Below are 22,990 nucleotides of genomic sequence, written 5' to 3'. Positions count from 1 at the left end.
ATCAGTTTGTGACAGCGGACGCTCTCTCGCCACAATGACTGAAGTATTCAGTGTCTCATGTTTTCTCATTCTCACACTGTCCTTCAGAGCTTCCCTCCATTGTGGCGCTGCCCTGTCCCATCCTCTCATCCTCCCACTGTGGTTGTGTGAAGAAGCTTGTTTCCCCGCTGGGCCAGGGTGCCGGGATGCCAGGCTGAAAGGCCCCAGGGGAGAACGCTTTTTGAACCCCTTCTTGTCCCCCTGGTTTGATGCAGTGCATCTCTCTCTTGTTGGGTGTCTTTGTCCGGCACTCCAGGGGGTCCATTACTTCAGACCTTTCCAACGACAATCTTTGAGCCCCCCCATCCTCCTTAAAATCCCTTCATCCTCTGAATGCTGCTATCCTGTCCTCCTGGGTAGAGAAACAGGGTCACGAGTGTCCTCAAGTATCTTCCGTTTGTGATCAGAGACAACTGGCATGCCGTCTTATATTCAGCCTTATCGGAGCAGACATCAAGGGAGAATGGTGGTCTAGCAGTTCAAGTGGTCCAGTCACTGAATTAGAACAGTTGGAGTGGGTTTCCTTATTCAAAGAGATCGGGTCACAGAAGAAGAAAGATATTAAAGTCCTTTTAAAGTGTGTCTGTTTTGTTCTCAATCAGAATCAGCTTTATTGGCCATGTGTGTGTACGCATACATGAAATTTGACTCCGGTTGCACGTCGCTCTTGTTGTACATATGTACATATGATATACAAATAAACAGGAGAACATTTTAAAAAAAGACATTAAAGACAACAAGGAGCTAGTTATATCAGAATAAATGGATCTTAGATTCCTCCTTCAATGCTTTCAGTTTTCCTCTGACGGCTCTAACATGGACACAATGGACAGACAGAAAAAATAAACAGACATTGTAACTCGCTTTGTAATTCGGCACATTTCTGAATGATGGCAACAAACGTGCATCCCACGCCTGTTCTGAACAGGGCAGCTTCTCAAGAGCAGTTCGGTACGCCTGAGGCTGTGTGTACGTGTGTGTGTGTGTGTGTGTGTGTGTGTGTGTGTGTGCGTGTGTGTGTGAGTGTGTGTGTGTGTGCGTGCGTGCGTGTGTGTGTGTGTGTGTGTGTGTGTGTGGTGGTTTCAGAGGGACGGCTTCGTCCTGAGAACCGGGGCAGCAGTAGAGTGGTGTTTCTGTGCAGGACTCCCTGGGTATTTACTGAGGGGATCTGACTGTTTGGATTGGTGATTTAGGATGTTCACTGGGTCAGAGGGCACAATTATACACAGAGGCCGGGGTCAGCTATGGATTGCCTTTCTGCCAGCTCTTCTCAGTTTACCCATGACGCCAGGCCCCCACCTCATCCTCTGGATCACCCCACCCACATCAGAGGCACAGAGCACCATTGACCATCCTGATAATCAAATAATATCAACATTGTTCAACTTTTTAAGAAATATATCTGACTTTTCTTTAACCAATTGTATTTTGCACAGCCCAAAAAATAAAATGTTTTTATTATATGTATTCTGAGTTACCTGATAAGCTTTGGTTGTTAAACTTTTAAAGACAAGACATGCCATTTTAACATCATCCACATCAACGTGGCCGATATAAGGAAAGTGTGCAACTGGTCATTCGGATTCACAAAATCACCCATTCCTTCTTTTTACACTGGCAACATATAAACATAACGTTAACATAAATACATAAACATAACCCTGCTGAAGGACAGCAGGGCTGGGACGATACGCTGACCTCCGATTTGATACGTATTCTGATTGCATCGTAATATTACAATGTACTGCCAGTTTTGTTTACCTTTTAAAAACTAGTGTGAAACCATTTGAATCATGCACTTTTACTTTGGAAAATCCCCCCAAAAAATCAATTATAAAATTGTTAAGAAAATCGTGATACATTGGGAAATCAATTTGCTGCCACCTCTATTGCTCAGTGTGAACAGAGGTCGAGGAAATATGACAAAGTAAATTCAGTTTATGGAAGAGGAAGCAACAAAATTGCTGCTCTTTGTATTTTTTGGGGAAGTTCAACACCTATCGGCTCTGCACTGTGGATGGCATGTCTTCCTGCTTGATGATTTAGAACGATTACATGGACAAACAGAGGTCTGTTGAACTTTTTCTCTATTTCTTTTTCAATTCATTTATTGTTTCCATCAAATATAGGTTGTCACCTTGTATCACCACAGCAAAGGCCTGAAGAAAAGCTTTACCACCCGCCTACCCTCTAAATTTGAGTCATATTCCATATTTTCATGCCATTCCTCAGCAGTTGTGGGTCTTCCCCTGCGTGACCACTGACAGGCCTTTACGGTAAAGAGCAGGAGAAGCTGAAAGGACGTGTGTGTGTGTGTGCGAGAACACCCTGACTCCCCTGCTCTCCTCGTGTGAATACATTAATTCATTTACCACTTCGAGGTCGCCAAACCCAAATATTTGCCTCTGCACATATTTAATATTTATGATGACGAAAGCAAATATTGCCCGCTGGATTGAGTGACACGGAGAGGTCAAGCTCTGGGCTTGGCCAGAGGGGACAAGAGGGAATGTTATTGGTGTGTGTGGGTGGGTGTGAATGTGTGTGTGTGCTCTCCCGAGAGAGCCAGTCCACATCTTAGGATCAGTGCACACTCCTCTGTTTGCCCCGAAGCACACATGCAAATATGACACAGTTCGGCCAACAATTTGCGTGCATTTGTGTATTATGGATTCATGAGCTTAAATCTCCACTTGTCCTCTAAAAAGGACAGCTGTGTTGATGAAAGGGTGTTAAAGTGTGCGCGTTAGACGAAGGAGGAGCGGGTTGGCCTTACATGCCTGTTCCGATAGGTTTACATGTATTCACATTTACATCTGTGTGAGTATGGGTCGACGTCTTTTCTTGCTTGATTGTACATGCACATGCTGTGCAACTGTATGTGTTCCAATGAGGTGATCCATTAGGGGGGACAGTTTTACGAGCTGGTCTCAGATCTGGATCAGCTCAGATGAGATCCTGTTTCCTTTGGACTGATCTCTCTCACCACTGATTCCGGCTCAAGAGCTGCATGACTAAATGGTGCATACCTAATCTCTTTTGAACTACAACCCAAAAGAAGCAGCCTTAAATTGTAATATCAAGTTTGCTGACAAGATCTACTTTCAGATTAAGTTGCATGTGGCCTTTTTGTAAACGTATATCCCTTCGCTTTCGAGAGAATCGGAGTCGAACAGGATGGCAAGAAATGAGGACTCTCAGGTGGCTCTCACACATTTGTCTACGTGCAATGGCTTTTTTCAAAATGAGCACACACAATGCATTCATACGTGTAAAAGTATGTGATGGTTAATCAACATCGACACGCACCAAATTTGTTGACATCGGCATCCCACCCACCATTCAAGCAACCTCACCATGACCTCAGAGACTGATAGGCTTTGAGGAAGCAAACATATGCCTCTTCCCCTCCGTGCCCCTATCTCCACACATTTCTGCCTTTTATCCTTTCTTTCATATGAGCTATCTTTTATTTTTTACCCTTTCCTCCTTTCACCTCTGATAAGTTATTGTGCAAGTTTGTGTGGAATGTACACAGGCCAAGGATCTCGATGAAGTGTCATTGTTCCGTTTGTTGAAAGGCACTCCGCTCTCTTTCTTCTCCTTGGGATATGAGCGAGGGAAGAAAAGGCCTCCGTGGCAGAGTGATAAAGAGCCTTTCCGTGAAAGAGACACAAAAAGATGAAGAAAGAAAGGGAGAAAAATCCTGAGACAATATTTAACAGTGATTCACCGACAGTTCACACCACCAAACAGAGATATGGACGTAGTGACCGAGTCAAAAGGAAAGCAGGTATGCCAAATATATGTGTCTGTGCATGTGTGAGATAGAGATAGAGAGCTTGTGCATTTCTTATTTATTTAGTCAGTTATTAGTCAATAATTACAACACACTTACCTCACTTGTGTGCAATTTGAGTGCAATTTGAGTGCAGATGTAAAGGTCAAAGGTTACATGACAACAGCAGAGGAAAAAAACTAGGACCAACGGCGCACTTTCTGCACGCCACTGACGGCAAGTAGGAAAGTTCATCCCAACCGACCAATTAGAGTCTTTCTGCAGTCACTGTGACAACCCAGGGGACCAATAGCGAAGAGTAATGGAGAAAGAGACGGCGAATGACAAAGTCCAGCTGGGACTGCATTGGCTCATCATATTAAAGCCCTCTTCATGTTGTCAAAGATGGATGGATGGATGGAGTGAATCCAAGAAGAAGGCAGGCAGAAAGTGAGGGGGAAGCATGGCAGTGTTTGAGAAAAGAGTTTATTGATCCCGATGTCCACTGTCAGCTGGGCTGCAAAACAATTAAAAACAACTGCTGCCTTTTTTGTTGTATCAGCTCACGAAATGACGGGAGATAACATTAATGTGGAGGAGGTGGCATATACAAGAAAAATGAAATGACTAAAAGAAAAGCCCATAATCGTGTCCATTGCTCATCTTCACCAGATTAAACTAAAAAAGCATTGGTGTCATCAGCACGAAATGTTACTTTTGATAGACTTGAGCCCTATTTTGGATCCCTGGGGAACACAATATTTTTCATACAACTGTAAGTTTTCTCATACACAAATTATTGTTCAACCTTTACATTGCTTTGACACCGATGAATTCACAAAGAGCGAGTTTGTCCTTTTGGAGTTTTATTGCAATGAATAAGGTTCCCATTTGCAAATGCCTGGTAAGAATTAATAGGCCTAGCGTCATGATTATGCTTCTGACATCATTGGCTGTGAATCAGAAGGGTTGGATTCCACTGCTTGCCCGACTTCGCTTATGACAGATTTGACCGGGAAGCCGAAAGCTGCTTTCCAGGGCAGGCAGAAAGAGACACGCACTTGGGGAGATAGGCCAAATATACGACAGTAGGACATAATCATGAGGGGAATTAGGTTTTAACCTGCCAATACAGTTGCAAAACCACAGACACCACAAAGAAAAGGTTTCTGTAATAAGTTATCATAATCATCAACTGCCCCCTTGGTTATTTTTGTTGTTTAGGAATTCAACATCCTGGTTACCAGTCGGACAGTTCTGGTGGGAACAGAAGATACTCGCTCCTTACACCAAAGACATTAAGAGCGCGCCAAACCCCGTGGTGCTTCACAGGATAAATGCTGGTGAAATGCATGTATTTGGACGTGTCTAGTGGGCAATTGTAAAAAGACAAGTGGAGTTACTTTGTGTAAATTAGTAGAATAAAGTAATTGTTGTGATGGGGATGGGGTCAAGGCCATGTTCATGGTAGTGGGGTGAAAGCAAGAGCCTGTGTGAGAATGACCTCACTGGGGCAGCTGGCAGCACTCCCTCTCTTCCTTTGTCAGAGCCAACCATTTGATGCCATTGAAACCGAGCAAGGCAGAGAGATTGAGAGAGCAAAGGAGAGCGCTAGTGTGAAGGTGCAGAGCAGCGTGATGCAATGTGAGATAGCAGCTGAGTGAGTGCTGTGTGTGTGTGTGTGTGTGTGTGTGTGTGTGTGTGCAAGCGCATGCATAACTGTGGTGAAATGACTACATTTCCTCTAATCGCACCAACCATTCTAATAGAACTCTTTCTCTCTCTCTCTCTCTCTCAAGTATTAACTCTCACTCATCCCTTACCCTCCTCTTCATCTTCCTCGTCATCATCATCTGTGCATCCTTAAAGCCCATTCTTTAATTTGCCAGAAAGCGGAAGAGGAGGTGGTAGCGGTGAGGTGGTGGTGGTGGTGGTGGTGGTGGTGGCGGTGGCGGCGGCATTGGGCGGGGAACCGGGTGATGTTTTTGAAGGCTTTGAGAGTTCCACACCTGTGGGTGTGAGGACAGTTTGTAACCTTATCTCCTATGCTTTGTGTGTGTCCCTTTTCTTTGGCGCTGGATGTGAACAAATTGAGCATTGTGTTTAGGCAGGGGCCAGGAGGATTTCGAAGGAAGGAAGCCAGCGAGCCCAGGCTCTGCACAGCAGTAGCCTGAGACGAAAGAGATCAGGAGTGATTCCATGTGTAAGATTCCTTCCTTCTCACGGACAGTGCTAATGAAGTGTGTGCACCCTTTGTTAGACAGGCTCCTCACGCAGAGCCGAGCCCTCCTACAGATACTCCGCAAATGACTGTATTCTCACCACCATCTTAACAATGTGTGTCTGGTGTCCGGAGGGTTACAACAAGCTGTTTCTGCCCTGAACATAATGCCAGAAAGTGTCACTTCATTTAAAAGTGTGATTTAGGATGTATCTGTCCTTAAATAATCTTCTTCATATCTGTTACAAAAAAAAAAAAAAGAATTACCATGAGTGTCGAACAAACTATTACCCTCTCTGGTAAATTGTACTTTAAAACATCCCTTATCAACATTATTGTTTATATATTTATTATATGTTTAAAGAGACAAAAGGAATGAAGCTCAGCACAGTCCGTGAATTACATTTGATCCTGTGACTTGCTGTGAGTAACGTGTCTTTAACCAACCAACAACGACTTTACCCCCCTCAACTACACGTCTCCAAAGACAATTTTACATGTCTCTCTCAGTTTACATACAATTTCTAAATATACATGATGCATATGTCAGTATAATCTACTCTGCGTGTATATCAGAGGGCTATGAGGGCATAGAGCTATCCAAGTCCATATCCGCTGTCATGCTCTCTTGTCTCCGCTCTGTTGAATGCAGATGAGGGGGGAAATTAGCCAGTGTGGGAATATCAGAAGAGACAGATACCCGTGTCACCATGCATCCTAATAAAATAGGCTTCTGTTTCCAATTATAGCCGGCTGTAATGATAACGCGATGTGAGCAGCAAGACAATAGCACAACTGCATGTCTGCTGGGTCCCGGTCTTGTGCCTGAGTGTGTGGGGGGGGGGGGGGGGGGGGGGGTGGGGAGACTGGGAGGAGGCGATGAGTTGAAGGGTGAAAGAGGAGGCAGAATGAGAGGCAACGATGAACTGCAGGAGTTAAGCAGTAAACGGTGACAGTGGACGGGAGGGAAGGACCTTTTGGGGTATTTTTAGGTCCATATTTTTCAAGGATGTTGGACACTGTTATGTGGAAAGACTGAGGGGCACAAACCAAGACAAAATAAACACATGGGTCCAAATGATAGCTTAAAGTATTAATAATGTACTGTTGCTGTATCGTGCTAGACAGAACTTGGACAGATCGCGTCGATAAATTAAGCACTCCAGCTGTTGCTTTTTGTTTTCTTTTTACAAACGTATCCCATTAACCTCTACTTCTATTATCACCGCTGCCAAAGTCTTCATCGCGGGGCTCCCGGGGACTGGAGAAGCTACCGAGACGCTTCCAGCACCACGACGTGTGCTCCCTCGACCTATTTTACTCCAACTCTGCACTCTATCTGTCTTGCTCACCCTAGCGTGACCCAAACATGCGGCCAGTGAATCCAATGTGTTTTCTATGGACATGCGAGGAAGGTATGGAGGCTCCAAACCAAACCTCAGCCATGCCAGGCCTATGAGGGAAGGAGGGGCCCCTTTTTGAGGAAGTCATCACAGAGTCCAAATAACAGGGCCGTCCCCGCCTGGGGCCCGCTGTCAGGCCGATGATCGATGGTCTGAGTCTCAGATGCCTGCCCCAACTGGCCAGTGGTGAACAAAGAGGGGCAAATATAGAGACAGAGAGGGGGTCATCCCTGCCATGGTGGAAATGGCAGGACAGTCAGCTAGGGAGAAGGATGGAGGGAGGAAGAGAGCTGAGGACGGAGGGAGGTAGTGTAAACCCCGGCATGTTGATTGCTAGTCTCTTCTTTGATTCAAAAAACAGACATGTCGTGCTGTTTTATTTCGTTTGTAACGTGTCCAGAAATCGCCGGCATTGAGACAGTGCTACATTTTAGTGATTGGCGCTCCCGCAGCTGTGGCCACAGGAATGCAGCCAGCCTTCCTTGCCTCCTTCCTTTCCTCTCCGTCTCCCCGTCTATCTCTCATCTAAGCCTTCTCTCGTTTCCTCACCTCTGTGCCTACCCTTCGTTCTCTCGCTCTCTCTGACCTGAGGCGATGACTCCAGCTCTTCTGGGAAATCTCTGATTAACACTGAGGCTTTTTTTTTTTTAACCAAGAAGGCCGTCTCTTTTCCCTCCCTTTCTCCTTTCCTCCTCCTACCAGCATTCAACACGCTCCTGAGGTTTAGCAAGCATCAGTCAGACCTCTGGAGGGTGCTTTGCTTGGCTTAAGGGGTATGTACAAGACAGACCCTCTGTTGTACCCCAAATGGGTGGTGATGATACACAGTATCCACCTTCATGCCTCATGCATGCCTCATGCATGCCTCATGCGTCCGTCCCTGCAACACAGCTTTGAACCCAGTGTAGGAATAAAGACGCAAATGTCTGTTATTCAAAGGAACGTATAGCGATGAATAGATTCCGACTGTGACATGTAATATTCTTCAGTAGTGAACTGATTAAGTTGATTTGCCTTCCAAAGAGTACATTTTGGAGAAGTGTCAAGATCTAGGACAAGGGTTCCATATCTTGAGGTCTCTTCCCTTTTTTTGTGTTAAAGAGTTGTTGTTGTTGTTGTTTGCACTTTCCCTGTTACTTTCTCCCGAATGTACAAAAAGAAAAGGGGGAATCATATGCTGTACAAATTGTAACACCCTTTGACTTGAATATGGTAATTTTAGAGCAGTTTCAATGTTGCTGCCGGTAAGGCTTTACCTGAGTTTTGACAGTGCCCTATTCTTTTACAAACAAACCTCAATGGCGAAGATCCCCCTCTAACACTACTCTATCTGTGAATGAGAGAAATACCCAGCCCTGACTGTCGGCCAATCAACTTAGCTTGAAGCAGAAAGCTCATTTTTAAGGGCTTTCACAATAGACACTTTCCCACAACGGTGCCAAGCAAAGCGTACAAGAACCAAGGCCAACTGCAGATGTTTATAATGAGGAATAGACAGTGTTATTTGTCCGTTTGACCAGCTTATTAATAGTTTTTTTTCTAGCAGGCAAATCATGACGAACATCAATAAAATGTAGTTTTGGGAGAAACTGGGGGGATGTTAGTTGGTGCGCTCAGGCCCTGGAGTGGAAAGCAGTCCATTGTGAGAGCAGAAGAGCTGTGCTGCCTTCAAGCCCTTTACACACAAGCACTTATTGTTGTCTCCCCTCTCCATATAAGTCAAACTAAGCTGACTGAATGTACTTGACCCTTCACCCACTCCTTTTTTTTTGTCTCGCACTCCTCCACTCTTCCTCTTCTGCGCTTCTCTCCTCCTCTGCGTGTGGTCTCACTTTAACCACCTGTCTCCATTACTGGTGGGTCGTCCCATATCTAGACATCTACATCTAATAATTGAACTTGGTTGTACGTACTTGAACCAACTCAAGTGTGTTTACCCCCCCCCAAAGTCTCCAGAATACATTTTGCTATTAGGCCTGTCTTCTTGAGACGCCTCGTCTGATCATGAATACAACACCTGGTGTGGGCCTTGACTCTGCTTTACGGGCCCAGGCTGCTCATAGAGATGTGAGTAAGAGGTGTAGTAAACTAAATCAGACAGGGGTTGGTCTGGGAAACCAGCTGCTGGATAGGACAAATTACATACAGCTTCACACAGAAGAAAGGGTGTAAAACGTTGATGGGACTCTGAACTAGAGGGGGCATTTCAAAGAGGAAATGTTTTGCTAAAGTGGGACTTCTGCTAATTAAATTCAAATTTATCCAACACAACGCTATTCTCCTCAGCTGAATTCCAGCCAAACTAAGCACAGTTAATATTGTAATCGAATTCTGCCAGCGGGGATTAAAATAATACAACAAATGCATAATGTTATAGAAAAACTACTCGTGCAGTCAAGCATCACAAAATGGCATTTGATAAGCCCGAAGAGGAAGTCAGCTAAAAAGAAAACAATCGCTCATCAGTGTAAAGTGCATAATGAGAAATCAATCAATCGCTGGTTAATTTACTCGTCGGTGTAGACACTCTCAAGTGGCACCTTGAGGACTTCAGCTTGAATTGTCCTGTGGAGGGCTGACCAGGGCAGCCAGTAATGGCAGCTGCTTTCTTCGCCATGTTCCTGACAAAGATATCAATCAGCTGGCCGCGTGTGCCAGTAACCATACGGACATATGTTTTCACTGAGCTCCTCACTGTGTTTTTCTCACTATTCGTACATACTGTGTGGTGGCAAGCCAGGCTGCAGTACAATAAATACTCAAATAGGACATAACTGTAATTTTGCCATGAAGATTTAATCTCGGCCACCTCAGCTAACAAAGCAGGGTTACTAAAAAAAAAATCTATTTTTATGTGATAATTCAAAGAAGTTTGATGCTGTGTGGTTAGTGCTTGTAGATGGGTCCACTCAGACACGTCATGGTGTCTATATGCGGAGTATGACTTTCATGGTTTAGTGTGTCTTCTTCTTTTTCTCAGGGGGTCAGGCAGAGCTAATTAGCAGGCAGGAAATGAGTCAGGCCCCTGCTGCAGTGAGGATGGTGTTGAGAGGAAATGACCATAGATGACCAACTGAAGAAGAGGGATGACTGAACCTGGGTGTGTGTGTGTGTACGTGTTTGCGATCCACCATGTTGATTGCTAACCATGTATGGCCAAATGGAAACTTTACTGTGGAGCCTGTTCCGCTCAGAAGGACAATGCAATTTCATATAACAGTGTGCGCTGAAGCGTGTCATGAGTAAGTATGAACTAAAATTTGCAGTAAGTCAGAGAAATGTGATGGCCACAAGAACCAACTGAGAAAAATGTGATCTTTGGCTGTGGGGGATGATGAAGCATATACCTGATTTTTTAAGAAAAAAGAAGGAAAGGAAGTCATTTTGACTTTTAGAGCTGTCTTTTTAGCTCAATTCAACAGCCTGAATTATTGACAAAACAATGCACAAGAGAACAATTATGTGCTGCACTGTACATGCAAAGAGTTCTGTACTTAGTGACATTTTGTCCTGACATAACTCCCTTTCCTGTTTCTCGGCTGTGTGTTGTGAGTTAAAGAACATGTTTTCTAAAACTGTTCTGATCTGTCTCTCAGATAATATTAGATTTTCCTGTGATTCACCTCCACTTGAAGATGAACAGCTGTTTTGACCTCATGGTGTTCTGTCTTTTCCCATGCCAACTGCTTACCAGCAGCAGCAGCTATGCAGGTGGGCAGCATTATGGAGCTGAAGGCGGAGTGCTGATCAGATGAGATATAGTAGTAGGTTTGTGCATGCATCAGTGTGTGTGTGTGTGTGTGTGTGTGTGTGTGTTTGTGTTATTCCTAATGTAAGGCACTTCCTTTGGTCTACTGCTTTAAAACAAAAGGTCTCTGGTCCAGTTTACTCCCATGGGGAGGCTACCTTTGGCCAGAGAGAGAGAATGAAACCACGCAGCCTGCTGGGCCCTCACTCCTCCACACTACTTTATGGGAGGGTCAAGGTAGTTAACTAGTGGCAGGCGTTCAGATGGGTTCTGCTCCGACTTCAAACGGAGAACATTATGGCCGTGCGCGCACACAGGATATTGCACTGTAAGGCCACTGAACACGGCTGGGTTAGAGAGAGGAGGCTTTGTATTGAGCCCATTAGAGCCCTAAACCAATACTAATGAAGCCGTTTCCTGTACAAACGGAGGGGCTCAGGGGAAACTGTCTCTAGCTTTTAATAAGGCCCTCTCCAATCCTAGTTAAGATGCTGGATTTTTGTATCTGGGTACTGAGTGGGTTAGTGCTGGTTCCAAGCAGAACCTCAGTTTTGAAAAGTTAATTACGCATGATTAATGGAGCGTTTTCCTTCCAATGATATCTGTGACAGCACAAAGCTGTCGTAAGGCTTGTCAGGCCCAATTCGAGCTGAATAAGTATTTATGTGATCGTATGTGATGGGCCTCCTCTCACCAGCACCAGCCCTCATCAATCAAGCCCTGCTGCTCGCAGTAGTGGGAAATTGGTCTATCAGTGCGGCTGCCTACCCCCCCCGCCACACTGCCACCGCCACCGCCGCCACCTCCCTCCCTCCCCATTCAATCAGGCCCGAGGCTACAATGCTTCTTTAGCTCTTACTTCTGACCAACGCAGGGGTCACGGGGGGGAAAGTGGGAGCCAGAGCTGAGCCCATCCATTACAGCTCTTGTTTCTCTCGGTGGCAGCCGGACGACGGGATTCTATTAAGAGCTCCGTCTATTCAGCACTGAGATTACACCAGGGCCCTCTCGCTGAGCACACCTCAACACCAACCCCCGAGCCCTCACCAAAACCCTTTACCGACCCTGGGGGCCTTATAACCCCCCCACACACACACACACACACACACACACACCACCACCACCGTCGCCGCCAGCCCACCGCAACTTGGCCGCGATCCCACCCCCTTTTTTTTTTTTTTACACTTCCCACTAGTAGTGTTGCTGTTGTTTTTTTCGGCAGCCAGAATGACAATAATCAGTGAGAGAAGGACAGAAAGCGAGAATGAAACGGAACGACAGGAGGAAAAGCTTCGAGGAGAATGAGAGCAGACACTCTAACCTGTTTCTGCTTTCGATGTGGTCACACTCGCTGTGTGCTGCTTGGACAGCATTTGGCCTAGAAGCACTGCCACACACACAGGCTTGCAGGGAATGAACACACACACACACACACACACACACACACACACACACGCCAAAGCCATACGCATACTCTCCCTCTCAAACAGAAGACGTAGAGCTTCAGCACCTGGCTAGGAGACCGGGGTCATCTCCACCACAGTATAAACACACTTAGATGGGTAACATCACAAACACAACTCTGGTGCAGTTACGTCGTAAACACCCGCCGACACCAGATCAAACCGCCACCCCTGCCGAAGTTTAAGAAGCTCGTTTGTCTCCTGCCGGCCTGAAGAGACTCTTCATTTACTTAATATGTGTTAGCACTTGAGAGAGAAAGAGAGAGGGGAGTGCTCCAGGGGTCGCGCCCCCTGCTTGGATGGATGGGGGTCTTCCCGTCAAGGAGTAGGAGAGAGACAGCGCTCCTGTCAAACAAACAGAAATTTAATACGTCGCCTTCTATCAGGATGTCCACAGTGTGTACATACTCTCTTCGGCTTGATTATAAATAACCCCCTCTATCTTATAAACAAGTGGAGTGAAGGCATTCATCAGGAATATAGAGGTAAGGGTGTGAAGAAGGTGGAATGTTCTCTCCTCCAACGAGAGACTGCTGTCGTGTCTCCGTGTGGAGGGGATGATGGAGGAGAGGAGGGGAGGGGACCGGCACAAGATGGAGCAAAAACGAAACAGAAGGTGGATGAGAGATTAGGAGAAAAAACATGGCGGAAGAAGGTAAGTAGAGGATCTAGTAGGGAAGCAGCAACGGCAGGAGAGAAGAACAAAGGGGATTAATAAAGAAGAAAGTAGAAAGAGGAGACGAGACGAAGGAGGAAAACAAAGTAGAGGAAAGGAAGAGAGGGCAGATGCTTGTCCTGGCCAACGAGAGGGCACTGCAGGGTGGGGCTGTGTGAAGTTTAAACTCTTCTAGTGCTTTGCTGCATGGTTTGGAGGAGCGGGTTCACAGGATCGGAATGCTTCTTCAGGGGCAGCGTAATCAGCACCAACTTCCTCCGATTCAGAAACCATAGGCCTCGCTCTCCGCCTCTTTTGTTTCAGCCGGGCTCCGCTGACAGGACGGAGGAAGCAGCCGTCTGACAGTCAGGGGAGAGGTTGAGCGTGTATAAACACTGTATCCACGGGGGGGGAGAAAGAGAAAGAAAACCTGCTCTGCGTGTTGATGTGTGCCCGTGCCATCTGCGGGCATAGATGGGCACGCGGGTTTGTGTGTCGTGGTAACGTTTTGCACTCACATCGCTGGCCTCTCCCAGTGGAAAACACACAAGACGTGAGTGAGAAAGGATGTGTGAGGTACACTCTGCACACTAGCTGCGCGCTCTGTCAGGCCAGTCATCAACAGCTGCCCGCCTGGGACTTTTGTCTTTGTTAAATGTTGTGTGACAATGAGATTTTCCAAAGTGCCATTGAGATAAAGAAGTGGATTGAGGGAGAAAAGGGGGGGGGAGACTTCGATAAGAGGCGAGATGGTCTGGTCATAGTCCAGCGGCCCTTCATCACTGCTGCAGCCCCAGATATATCTCCACTCACACACACACACAACCACACCGTCATCACTTTGTCTCTCTCTCTCACCCTCACAAACTCTTCAAACACTTCGACAACTGCACCCAATCTCAACACACACGCAAACGCACCTCTCTTCCATCACCGCGGCTCTAGATCCTCCATCGATCCTCACAGCACCCCAGCAGACACCTGCAGGTGATTGATCCCCAAATCAGTCCCTCACAACCCCAGTGCCGTAAAAACCATAACAACCGATCATAAAAGCTGATTTATCTTCACCTAGCCCCTGGGCCTCACAGTTAGAATATTAACCCAAAAGTGTATGACACCAGAATGATTGGTTTGGAATTGAATAAACCTTGGGAGTATTGACGCACATGTCTGATGGCTCGTATCAAGTCTGACTACTGGAATGTGCCAGGTGAGATTGCTTTATCTCAGGATATACGGACATACACAGAGAACTTTAGTTGTTCTCATATTTACAAGCCTGTGTGCACCAACAGTATCATTTATCGACTTTCAGCAGAATTGTATAGGGATGAAATCATCTTGTAAATTAGTATGTACATGTTCTTAAGAAAAAATTGAAATAGCTACTGGTCTCGTTCGTCACAGACGAGGATTTTGGTCTCATGTTAATTGCTGAGAAAATGCGAGTGATGATTTTACTTGCGATTGTATATACATTTGTCATATTATGATTCCAAATATGATAGCATTATTGTTACACTTTGTGACGTTGTACTCAACCATATCGGCTTCAGCACAACAAGGGAAGTATGTTTAATTGCAGAGTTTAAATAAATATTTTTAAGAGTTTGATCCTAGAGTAATAAAAGCTATATTGTACGTAGTGTTGAAAAAAACCACCTCATACACCACAATCTTGAATTCATCATAAAGTGACCACAGTAATATAGTCATATATATTGTATATATATGTATATATATAGTTATTTTTTCATGTTGTTGTTTTGTTGTTTTCGTCTTTGTCCATGCGTTATTCCATGTGTGTGTTCCCGTAGGAAATCGTGCCCAAGCCACATTTTAATGAGAGCGTTGGTCTAAATGCCAGAAGCATGCTGTACTGGCAGCAGCATCAGCATGTTCCCTGTACTCAGCAGTGCAACGAGCTCCCGGGTTAAATATAATCCCAGCCTAACTCAGGGGCCTCTTTGATGCTACTGAAAGCCAGTGAAGCCTTTAATGGGAGCCACTCCGTGTCCCTGTGTTATGTGTGAGCTGCTCAGCTTCCCTTCATTTTAGGGTTGTTGCAACTGATTTGTTGTTTTCCGAGTTAATTCTGACTTTAATCTTGCCTACGCTGACCTGTCTGTGTGTGTGGGGTGTGTGTGTGTGTGTGTGTGTGTGTGTCTGGTGGGGGTTTCCATGCGTGCGCAGACAATCTGCTTATGCTTTGCACTTACTCTAGTACATTTTCTCACTTTCTCACATTGCATTTTTGACCACTTGTAAATTTTGGATAATAAATACCCATTTGGCCCACTCGTCATGTTTTTCTCCTCGGTACAACAATATGAGCCTTTTTCTGTGCTTTGCTAAGAACAGGAGGGAAACCCTCGATAAAAAGTAAAAACACAAAAGTGTCTGTGTATTTTGGGTAAATAGTATTTTCATTGCTCCTTCAAAAAAAAAAGAACTGCTTTATTGTTTTGTTTAAGCTATAAGGTGAATCGTGAATATAACACTATTACTGAGAGTTCTTTATTTTTGTTACCCTCCAATCAGCTTCTATACTGATATATATATTCATTATTCATTAATATGATACTAGATGCTGTTTTTTCTGGTGTAGCTACAATAGTTAACTGTCATGGCAGCTCGTTCTCCTGTCACACTGAACAAGTGCTCCGTCTGTCTGCTATCCGCCAGCATTAAAATATTAGCCTTCCAATTGGACGCGGTATATGAAAAGCAGATTGTCGTCGTGTTGCAGCATGAGCCCTGACTTTAAACGTGAGAAGAGGGCTCAATAAATGTAATGAATGTGTGACACTTGAACATCTGAAGTGCCGTGTTCAGTTCCATACCGCTTTACCTCTTGTACATAAAAAGCCCTTTTAAAGATGATATCTATGAGCGTTTTAGAGCCGATTTGTTCACCCTGCGGCGACCGGCAACATGCTCTAATTACCTCCCCCCTTTCTCTGGCTGGGCTGCAGTGGGGTGGAGTGGGATGTTTAAGTTTCCAGTCTGTCCCATGCGTGTAGGAGCAGTGTGCCCACTGAATTTATGCTTCAAAAACGTGACCTTTGACTCTTCAGCTTTATCGCACCCTGAAGCCCACATACAGTGTGGCCCTGTATGCTGAGGCTCTGCGGAGGAAGTGTCTGTGATTACCACTGCCTGTACTACTTTCTGTACATCACTTACCCCCCTTACCCCCCTCCCCCCCCCAACACACACACACTCTTAAAGCCCCCAACTTGCTGCAGCCACATTCCACGTAGCTTAAAGCCAATTATCTTTAAATTATCTTTTGGATGATGAATAATGTCCACTCTCTAGTTTTACACTCACCCCCTCCTCCTGATGCTCAGACCATTTGTGTAGGTTCAGTGATGAGTGAGCATGTCTTGTGGTGCCATTTCTGCTGTCAGTGTTGATTTTGGCACAAGAAACAATATAGCTCATTCACATTGAGGAACCATGACATGTATTCTAATGAAATATACATGGAGGAGATATTAGATGCCTCTGCAACACAGATTTCTGCCCATACGCTGTGCCTTTGAATGCAATGTAAAGCTTTTGAGTGTCTCTTTATTGGTCTGCAGCTCAGGTTAGCAAATGCATTTGAATGATGGAAAAACACAATCTCTCTTTACAAGAAGGCCTCTCGCACAGGTCCTTCTCTGAACTGGTAAATAAGATGAGATCATTTATGTATCCTCATAAATGCTCTGGATCAAGCATGGTGCCCTGTGATGCCCTGTCTCATTACATTACATTACATGTCATTTAGCTGACGCTTTTATCCAAAGCGACTTACAATCATGTTACATTATACACTGTAGACACAGCTACAGGGAACAATTCAGGGTTAAGTGTCTTGCTCAAGGACACATCGACTAGGGCGGGGATTGCACCACCAACCCCCTGATTGAAAGACAGGCATGCTAACCACTGACCCACAGTCTCCCTCCACTATCGACACTTGCATCTGAACTGGTGAAACCAATATGTCTGCACTTGTGAAAACAAATGGAATTATTTACCCTCCCCCCCCCCCCCCCTTGAAGATGCCCCTATACCTATAAGGAAAATAGTTATTTTAGGTTGTTAATTAATAAAAGCATCTGTTAATCTAGATATGGATATGGATGTCGTGCTCTGGCCGAGCTGTCAGAGCAGGAACAGACAGAGCCATAACAAAATGACGGGGTGCTAATTCAGCAAACTGGCCGCATGAATTTGTCAAGAAATCATCCCTTTCTTTCTCTCTCTCTCTCTCTCTCTCTCTCTCTCTCTTTCTCTCTGTCGGAATGCCTGGCTAACCCCCGGCAAATGAAAATAATCCAAAGTAATTAGAAGTGAGCTGGCCTGGTCCTGAGAGCCCCCGGGCGGCCGGGTAAACATGGCGGAGGGGCCGGCGGAGGGGGGGGCGCTGACCTTGTCCACATAAAGCAGTGATTTATGAAGTGCGGGCCACGGCAGCAGGGCTTCTGTCTTCTCCCGCAGAACCAAATTACTGAGGTGGAGATTAACACGCCGCTCACAACGGGCCTACTTCCAGACCCAAGGAAAATGTGCGTTATTTACATGTTCCCCTTTAATTTCCTCCGCTCTGTTTCGATGCTGATTGCGCTTTGAGGACAACAGATCCATCCTTTTTTTTTTTTTTTATATCCGCACGTCCGGCCGCGCAATCCACGCGTCGCGCACTAATTCACGCAGATGGGTATAGTGTCGATCGGAGGGAAAGTTGCGGAGTGTTGTGCAAACTGTAGACTAACCGTTCGTTTGAGCTTTAAATGAGTTCTTACCACTTGATTGAGGGGGGGGGGGGGGGGGGGCGTGCGCACACAGGGCCGCGATGGAGGCTTAACGCAGCTTTTCGCCGGTGTCAACGGGAGGTCTCGCCGTGAATGGTGGAACTATTTCATGTGGACTTGGCTGCGATATTTTTCTTTCTCTCCTCGCCTCTCTTTCTCTCTTTCTTTCTTCATTTCTTTTTTTTCTTTCCGCTCTCCTGGAGGATGTGCTGGAATGCGCCACACAGGCCTTCGCAGTGTTTCCATGTGGCCCCTCGGCTGCAGCGGTGGAGGCTCGATCTGCTGCTCGCTGGAGTCAGTTTGCAACCCACACGGGAATCCCCCTCTTCTCCAGCCTGTCCCCATCGGACTTCAAAAATCCCTTTTTTTGTTGCATACCATCAAAATAAAAAATAAAATCTGGCTGCAAAGTTATTCAAAGGATACCAGGCCAGTGATAGCCCATGACGCTCTGATCAAGTAAAATATGATACTATTTGATCATTAAAAAAATCCCCCACATATGAATTGCTTTTTGCGTGACCGAGCTCCTAAAACAAACAAGAAAGCCGCAAGCAAAATAAGCATGGGCCCATTAAAGCAATTGAACCTCCTTTCAAGAATTTCACAGCACTTTAAAGCCTCAGCACTAAACATTACGCGGATGCTGTCCGTTTTAAGGCTCTCTTAAATAAGTATGAAATGCTGTGTGGCATGATAGAGTCGGAACTAACACACCCTGAAGCCTGCATGTGTTTGGTTTGTAATTTGTTGATAAACAGCTTTTCCACACTGCTATTTAGTAGCTATGTCAAAACCATTATGACAAAGGCATGGTATAATTCAGATAAAAACACATCTATTTCATCTCGGCATATCAGAAGAGTGCTTATGGCGGATTGGTGAAATAAATATAAATTAGAGCTCTACGCTTTGCAAATCATGCTGGTGGTTTATTAACAAACGAACAAGCGTTTTAAATTCACCCCCATCGCTCTTTTCCCGAGAATCAAGAGCTTTACAGCCGCTCGTTCAGGTGATTATATATTCAGGCCCATGCAGCTGAATCTTTCATGTCCCATCTAGCAATGTGACGCCTCAATGTAGATGTGTTGTGCTGCAATTCACACGAACGCGAGAGAAATGACCCCCATCTTATTATAAGTCAAAAAGCTGAGTGATAGAGCAGACTGTTACAAACTGAGATATAAGCTGCGGTGCTTTCAAAGTGAAGTGAAATTCACGGCTCTGAAATAAAAAGCCAACACGTGATCCACAAAGGAAAGTTGGACTGGCTTTTTTCTTTTCTTTCTTTTTTGGGGCTGTGGGAGTCAATTTACTCACCCTAAAATATTAAACCCCTAAAATGTCCCAAAAGGCGCATATAGACTACATTACCGGAGATAAAATAGTGCAACTAAATATGTCCGACAAGTGTCATATAATTAAACAATTATATTTGTTCACTTTTCTTCGGACTTGGATTATTTTCCTCAATATTCGATGATGGAAATGTTCCCGATGACAATCGGGAAAGTTCGCGTCGCAACAATAAATGCAAAGCCATACTTGTGTCTAACTATCAGATATTGTCGTCTGAAAACTATTCATTCAGAAATGTTTTTTTAAAAGTTCAGTTCAGTTGAGCACGCCCTCTCCTGGCAGGGTGAAGAAGTACAACAGCTGCTCTCGCTGCCGGGCTCGCTGGGGTCCTTACCCCCAATTTAGCCCCTGTGATACCACAAAACCCAGCGTGTTTATCCTCCTTTTTTCAGACATTTCCTCCTTTTCAGACCAGAGCTCAGACCCCCTTCTCTCTATCAGGATCCTCCATCAGACCCGGAGAGGCCGTGAAGCAATCACTTTCCCAGATTACTTGTATTTAATACACAATGCATCATAAAACAAATCCCTCATCCTGACAGGAAGAAAATAGAACAGCTCATTCGACTTGAGCTTTCCCAATTTATGGCTAAATTAAAAAGGGTTCCAACAATGGACAAGTCGAGGAGAGGCAGGAAATCAATGACCGGGCGGACCGGGGTCCCTCCTCGGTTCTCAAGGAGCGCGAGACGATGGGAATCGGTGGCAGGGTCCTGCCTTATTTACACATGATTTTTCCTGTCCTTCCTGCACATTTGCGCCGCAATTTCGTAAAACAATAGGCATTATCTGGGATGGAAGGTCAATGTCACACAGTGTGAGGCGTTATCCATCATCATCTGCTCTCGTCAGCCAAAGCCCTGTCCTCTCCAGCTTTATGAGCTGCCTAATAAACTCCGCTCAGCGACCACGAGGACGCTTCTTTATTATTCTAGACCCGTGTCCGTTTATACAACTATCGGTTTCAGCTTTAAACTTTCACATTTAGATCTAACGCCAAATAATTCAAACTAATGCAACGCATCTCTGCTTTTGAGCCTGTGTGTGCTGCAAAGCAGGTGCAGAGGACAGTTAACACTCCATAATTTAAATATGTATTTTTAATACAAGATTGATTCAAAACACCAAACTGAGCTCGTGCTCTGTCTCTTTTTACTTCTTCTTTTGATAATAATGTGCATTCATATACGTTGCTTATTGTGTGTGTAAGTGGGGGATTGTTTACAACTCACAAGTACAACCAACAAGCTGTGTTTTTTTGTTCAAGTCATGAGAAAAGCAGGTGATTAGGTCAGTGTTTCTCAAATTGAGGCACAGGGACTTGTAATGGTCCATGTGGAGTTTCCTGGAGGTCCCCAAGAGGACCACTTAAGTCTAACTGTTACATTACTCCGTAAAGCGAGCACAATTAGAGAATGAGGTGACTGTTTTTTATTATAGTTCTCACTTTTTTTTTTTATTGTTGTTGCTATACCATAACTCTGAATCAAACCTAAGTCATAACCTGGAGGTAAAAATAAAAAAAGTCAAGAAAATAATAGATAAAAACACAGTTTCAGTTTGGGTTAATAATGCCATAAAATGGTCCATGAACTGGCGCGGCGTGTTGTGAGAAAGAAGGAAAAAAAAAAAGAAAAGAAAAAAAAAAGTTTCGCAACACGTGTATAATAATACGCGCTCTGATGCTCGTGTTGGTTCATTAAAGTGCGCTGCCTGTGTGTGTGTGTGTGTGTGTGTGTGTGTGTGTGTGTGTGTGTGTGTGTGTGTGTGTGTGTGTGTGTGTGTGTGTGTGTAGCGCATCCATTCAGAAGCCCCATCGCGACCTCTCCGTGACCCCGCTCACCCTCTCCAACCCCGGGCCCCTGTCACTTTAAAATTTACTGCGGCAGACGAGTCGCTTCCGACCGGGGACCGAGGCGAAGACAGTCCCGGTGCTTTGAGTCGCCTCTCTGCGGGCTGCAGCCATGGACGCGCCGGGTACCTTCTTTATGAGACAATGCGCACAAGAGAAACATCACGCAAAGTGTCCGCGACGCGTGAAGTAGGGGGGCGATGTTTGAAACCAACCCCCCACCCACACAAACACATGAATATATATATATATATATATATATATATATATATATATATATATATATATATATATATATATATATATATATATATATAAACATCCCGAAACATCCCGACCGGCTGAGGAGGGGGGGGGGGGGGGGGGGGGGGGGGGGGCGATGGGGGGAGAGGTGGGGGGGGGATGAGGAAGAGAAAAATGAAAAAGTTGAATGGCTACTCGTGGACACCTGGGTGCGTCAGGACAGGAGGGGTGACAAGTGAGGAGCGGACGAGCCAAACGAAGCGCACGCACTGAAGAGTTGGGAGCAAGTTGATGTGCCGGAGGTGATTCAGTTCCGATCCGCGGTGTCTGCGGGACAGAGAGAGAGAGGAGGCTGGCCGAGTCCGCGCTGTCCTCCGCGAGACACTGTAGTGAGAGAGGATTTACTTTGACCGACCGCGCGGTGTCTGAGGGACAAGACGCAGCGGCGGAGGAGTCGACTCGTCCTGCGGCTTTGAGACCAGAAGAGACACCGCTACCGAAAGCCAGCAGAACACTGGTGTGTGTGTGTGTGCGTGTGTGTGTGTGTTTTAAAAACAATGCCAGAAAGCTGGAGAACGCGCTGCAGCGAAGACAATTTGTAGTCTTAATGTTTATTTTTATTTGTTTTAGTCCTTCACAGTTGTGTTTTTAAACCGGAGTTTTCATCACTTTTCATCCGTTAGCAGCGCAGTTATTCTCCTGGTTGGTTTTAAGTGTCGCACGCGAGTTTTTCAACGGTAAGAGGAAACCTACTTTATGGATAAACACGAACTAAACTATTGCTTTTATGAAACGATTTGCATAGAGAGCAAACCATAACAAAAATAAAGTTTATTGTTAATTTGGTTGTAAACTTAATTTAACGGTCAAATGATATACTGGAGAGTGTTCTTGCTTGATGAATGGGGAGATCCAGTGTGAGTCCAGACAAAGGGCTTTCTGCAAGCTAAATATTTATTCAGTGGCTGGTTATACAAAGACAGATTTGTGACCCTGGTGGAGATTCCTCTTTGCATCCCAACAATCGGCTACTTCCTTGTAATTTCTATCACTCGCGATTTCCTGCAGTTTATCTATTTCCCAGTCAAGTTTACGGCTGCTGTTTAATATGTATTAACACCTTAAAATGACGTTTTACCGTTGACAATTCGTTGAGAGAATTTCATAATAAATGTTTATTTAATGATAGAAGTGCGGTGGCGCTATGAGTTGCACACATATCCAGTTCTTTATATTTATTGTTGTTTTGGTCTTTATATGCTTGAAGAGTTTTACGTGGGAGAGTAAGGCAATTGTTTTATTCGTTTATTATTCGTATTTTTACTAGTGCTATTATAATTATTATTATATAGTTTAAGCCTAATATTATAATTTTAAATTAATATTTATAAAAAACTGTTGACATCAGTATAGTT

General features: G+C 45.0%; 1 protein-coding gene across 1 annotated transcript in view; it reads left to right on the top strand.

Annotated features, from left to right (window-relative positions):
- mecom (MDS1 and EVI1 complex locus) overlaps positions 1-22,990 on the top strand; it is an 88,585-nt gene that overhangs the window by 38,529 nt on the left and 27,066 nt on the right. The gene's annotated exons all lie outside the window — the stretch shown is intronic.

The sequence above is a fragment of the Cyclopterus lumpus genome, chromosome 13, assembly GCF_009769545.1.
Source record: "Cyclopterus lumpus isolate fCycLum1 chromosome 13, fCycLum1.pri, whole genome shotgun sequence".
Classification (NCBI taxonomy): domain Eukaryota; kingdom Metazoa; phylum Chordata; class Actinopteri; order Perciformes; family Cyclopteridae; genus Cyclopterus; species Cyclopterus lumpus.
The sequence above is the reverse complement of the archived record's forward strand: the minus strand, read 5'-3'. Positions and strand labels throughout refer to the sequence as shown.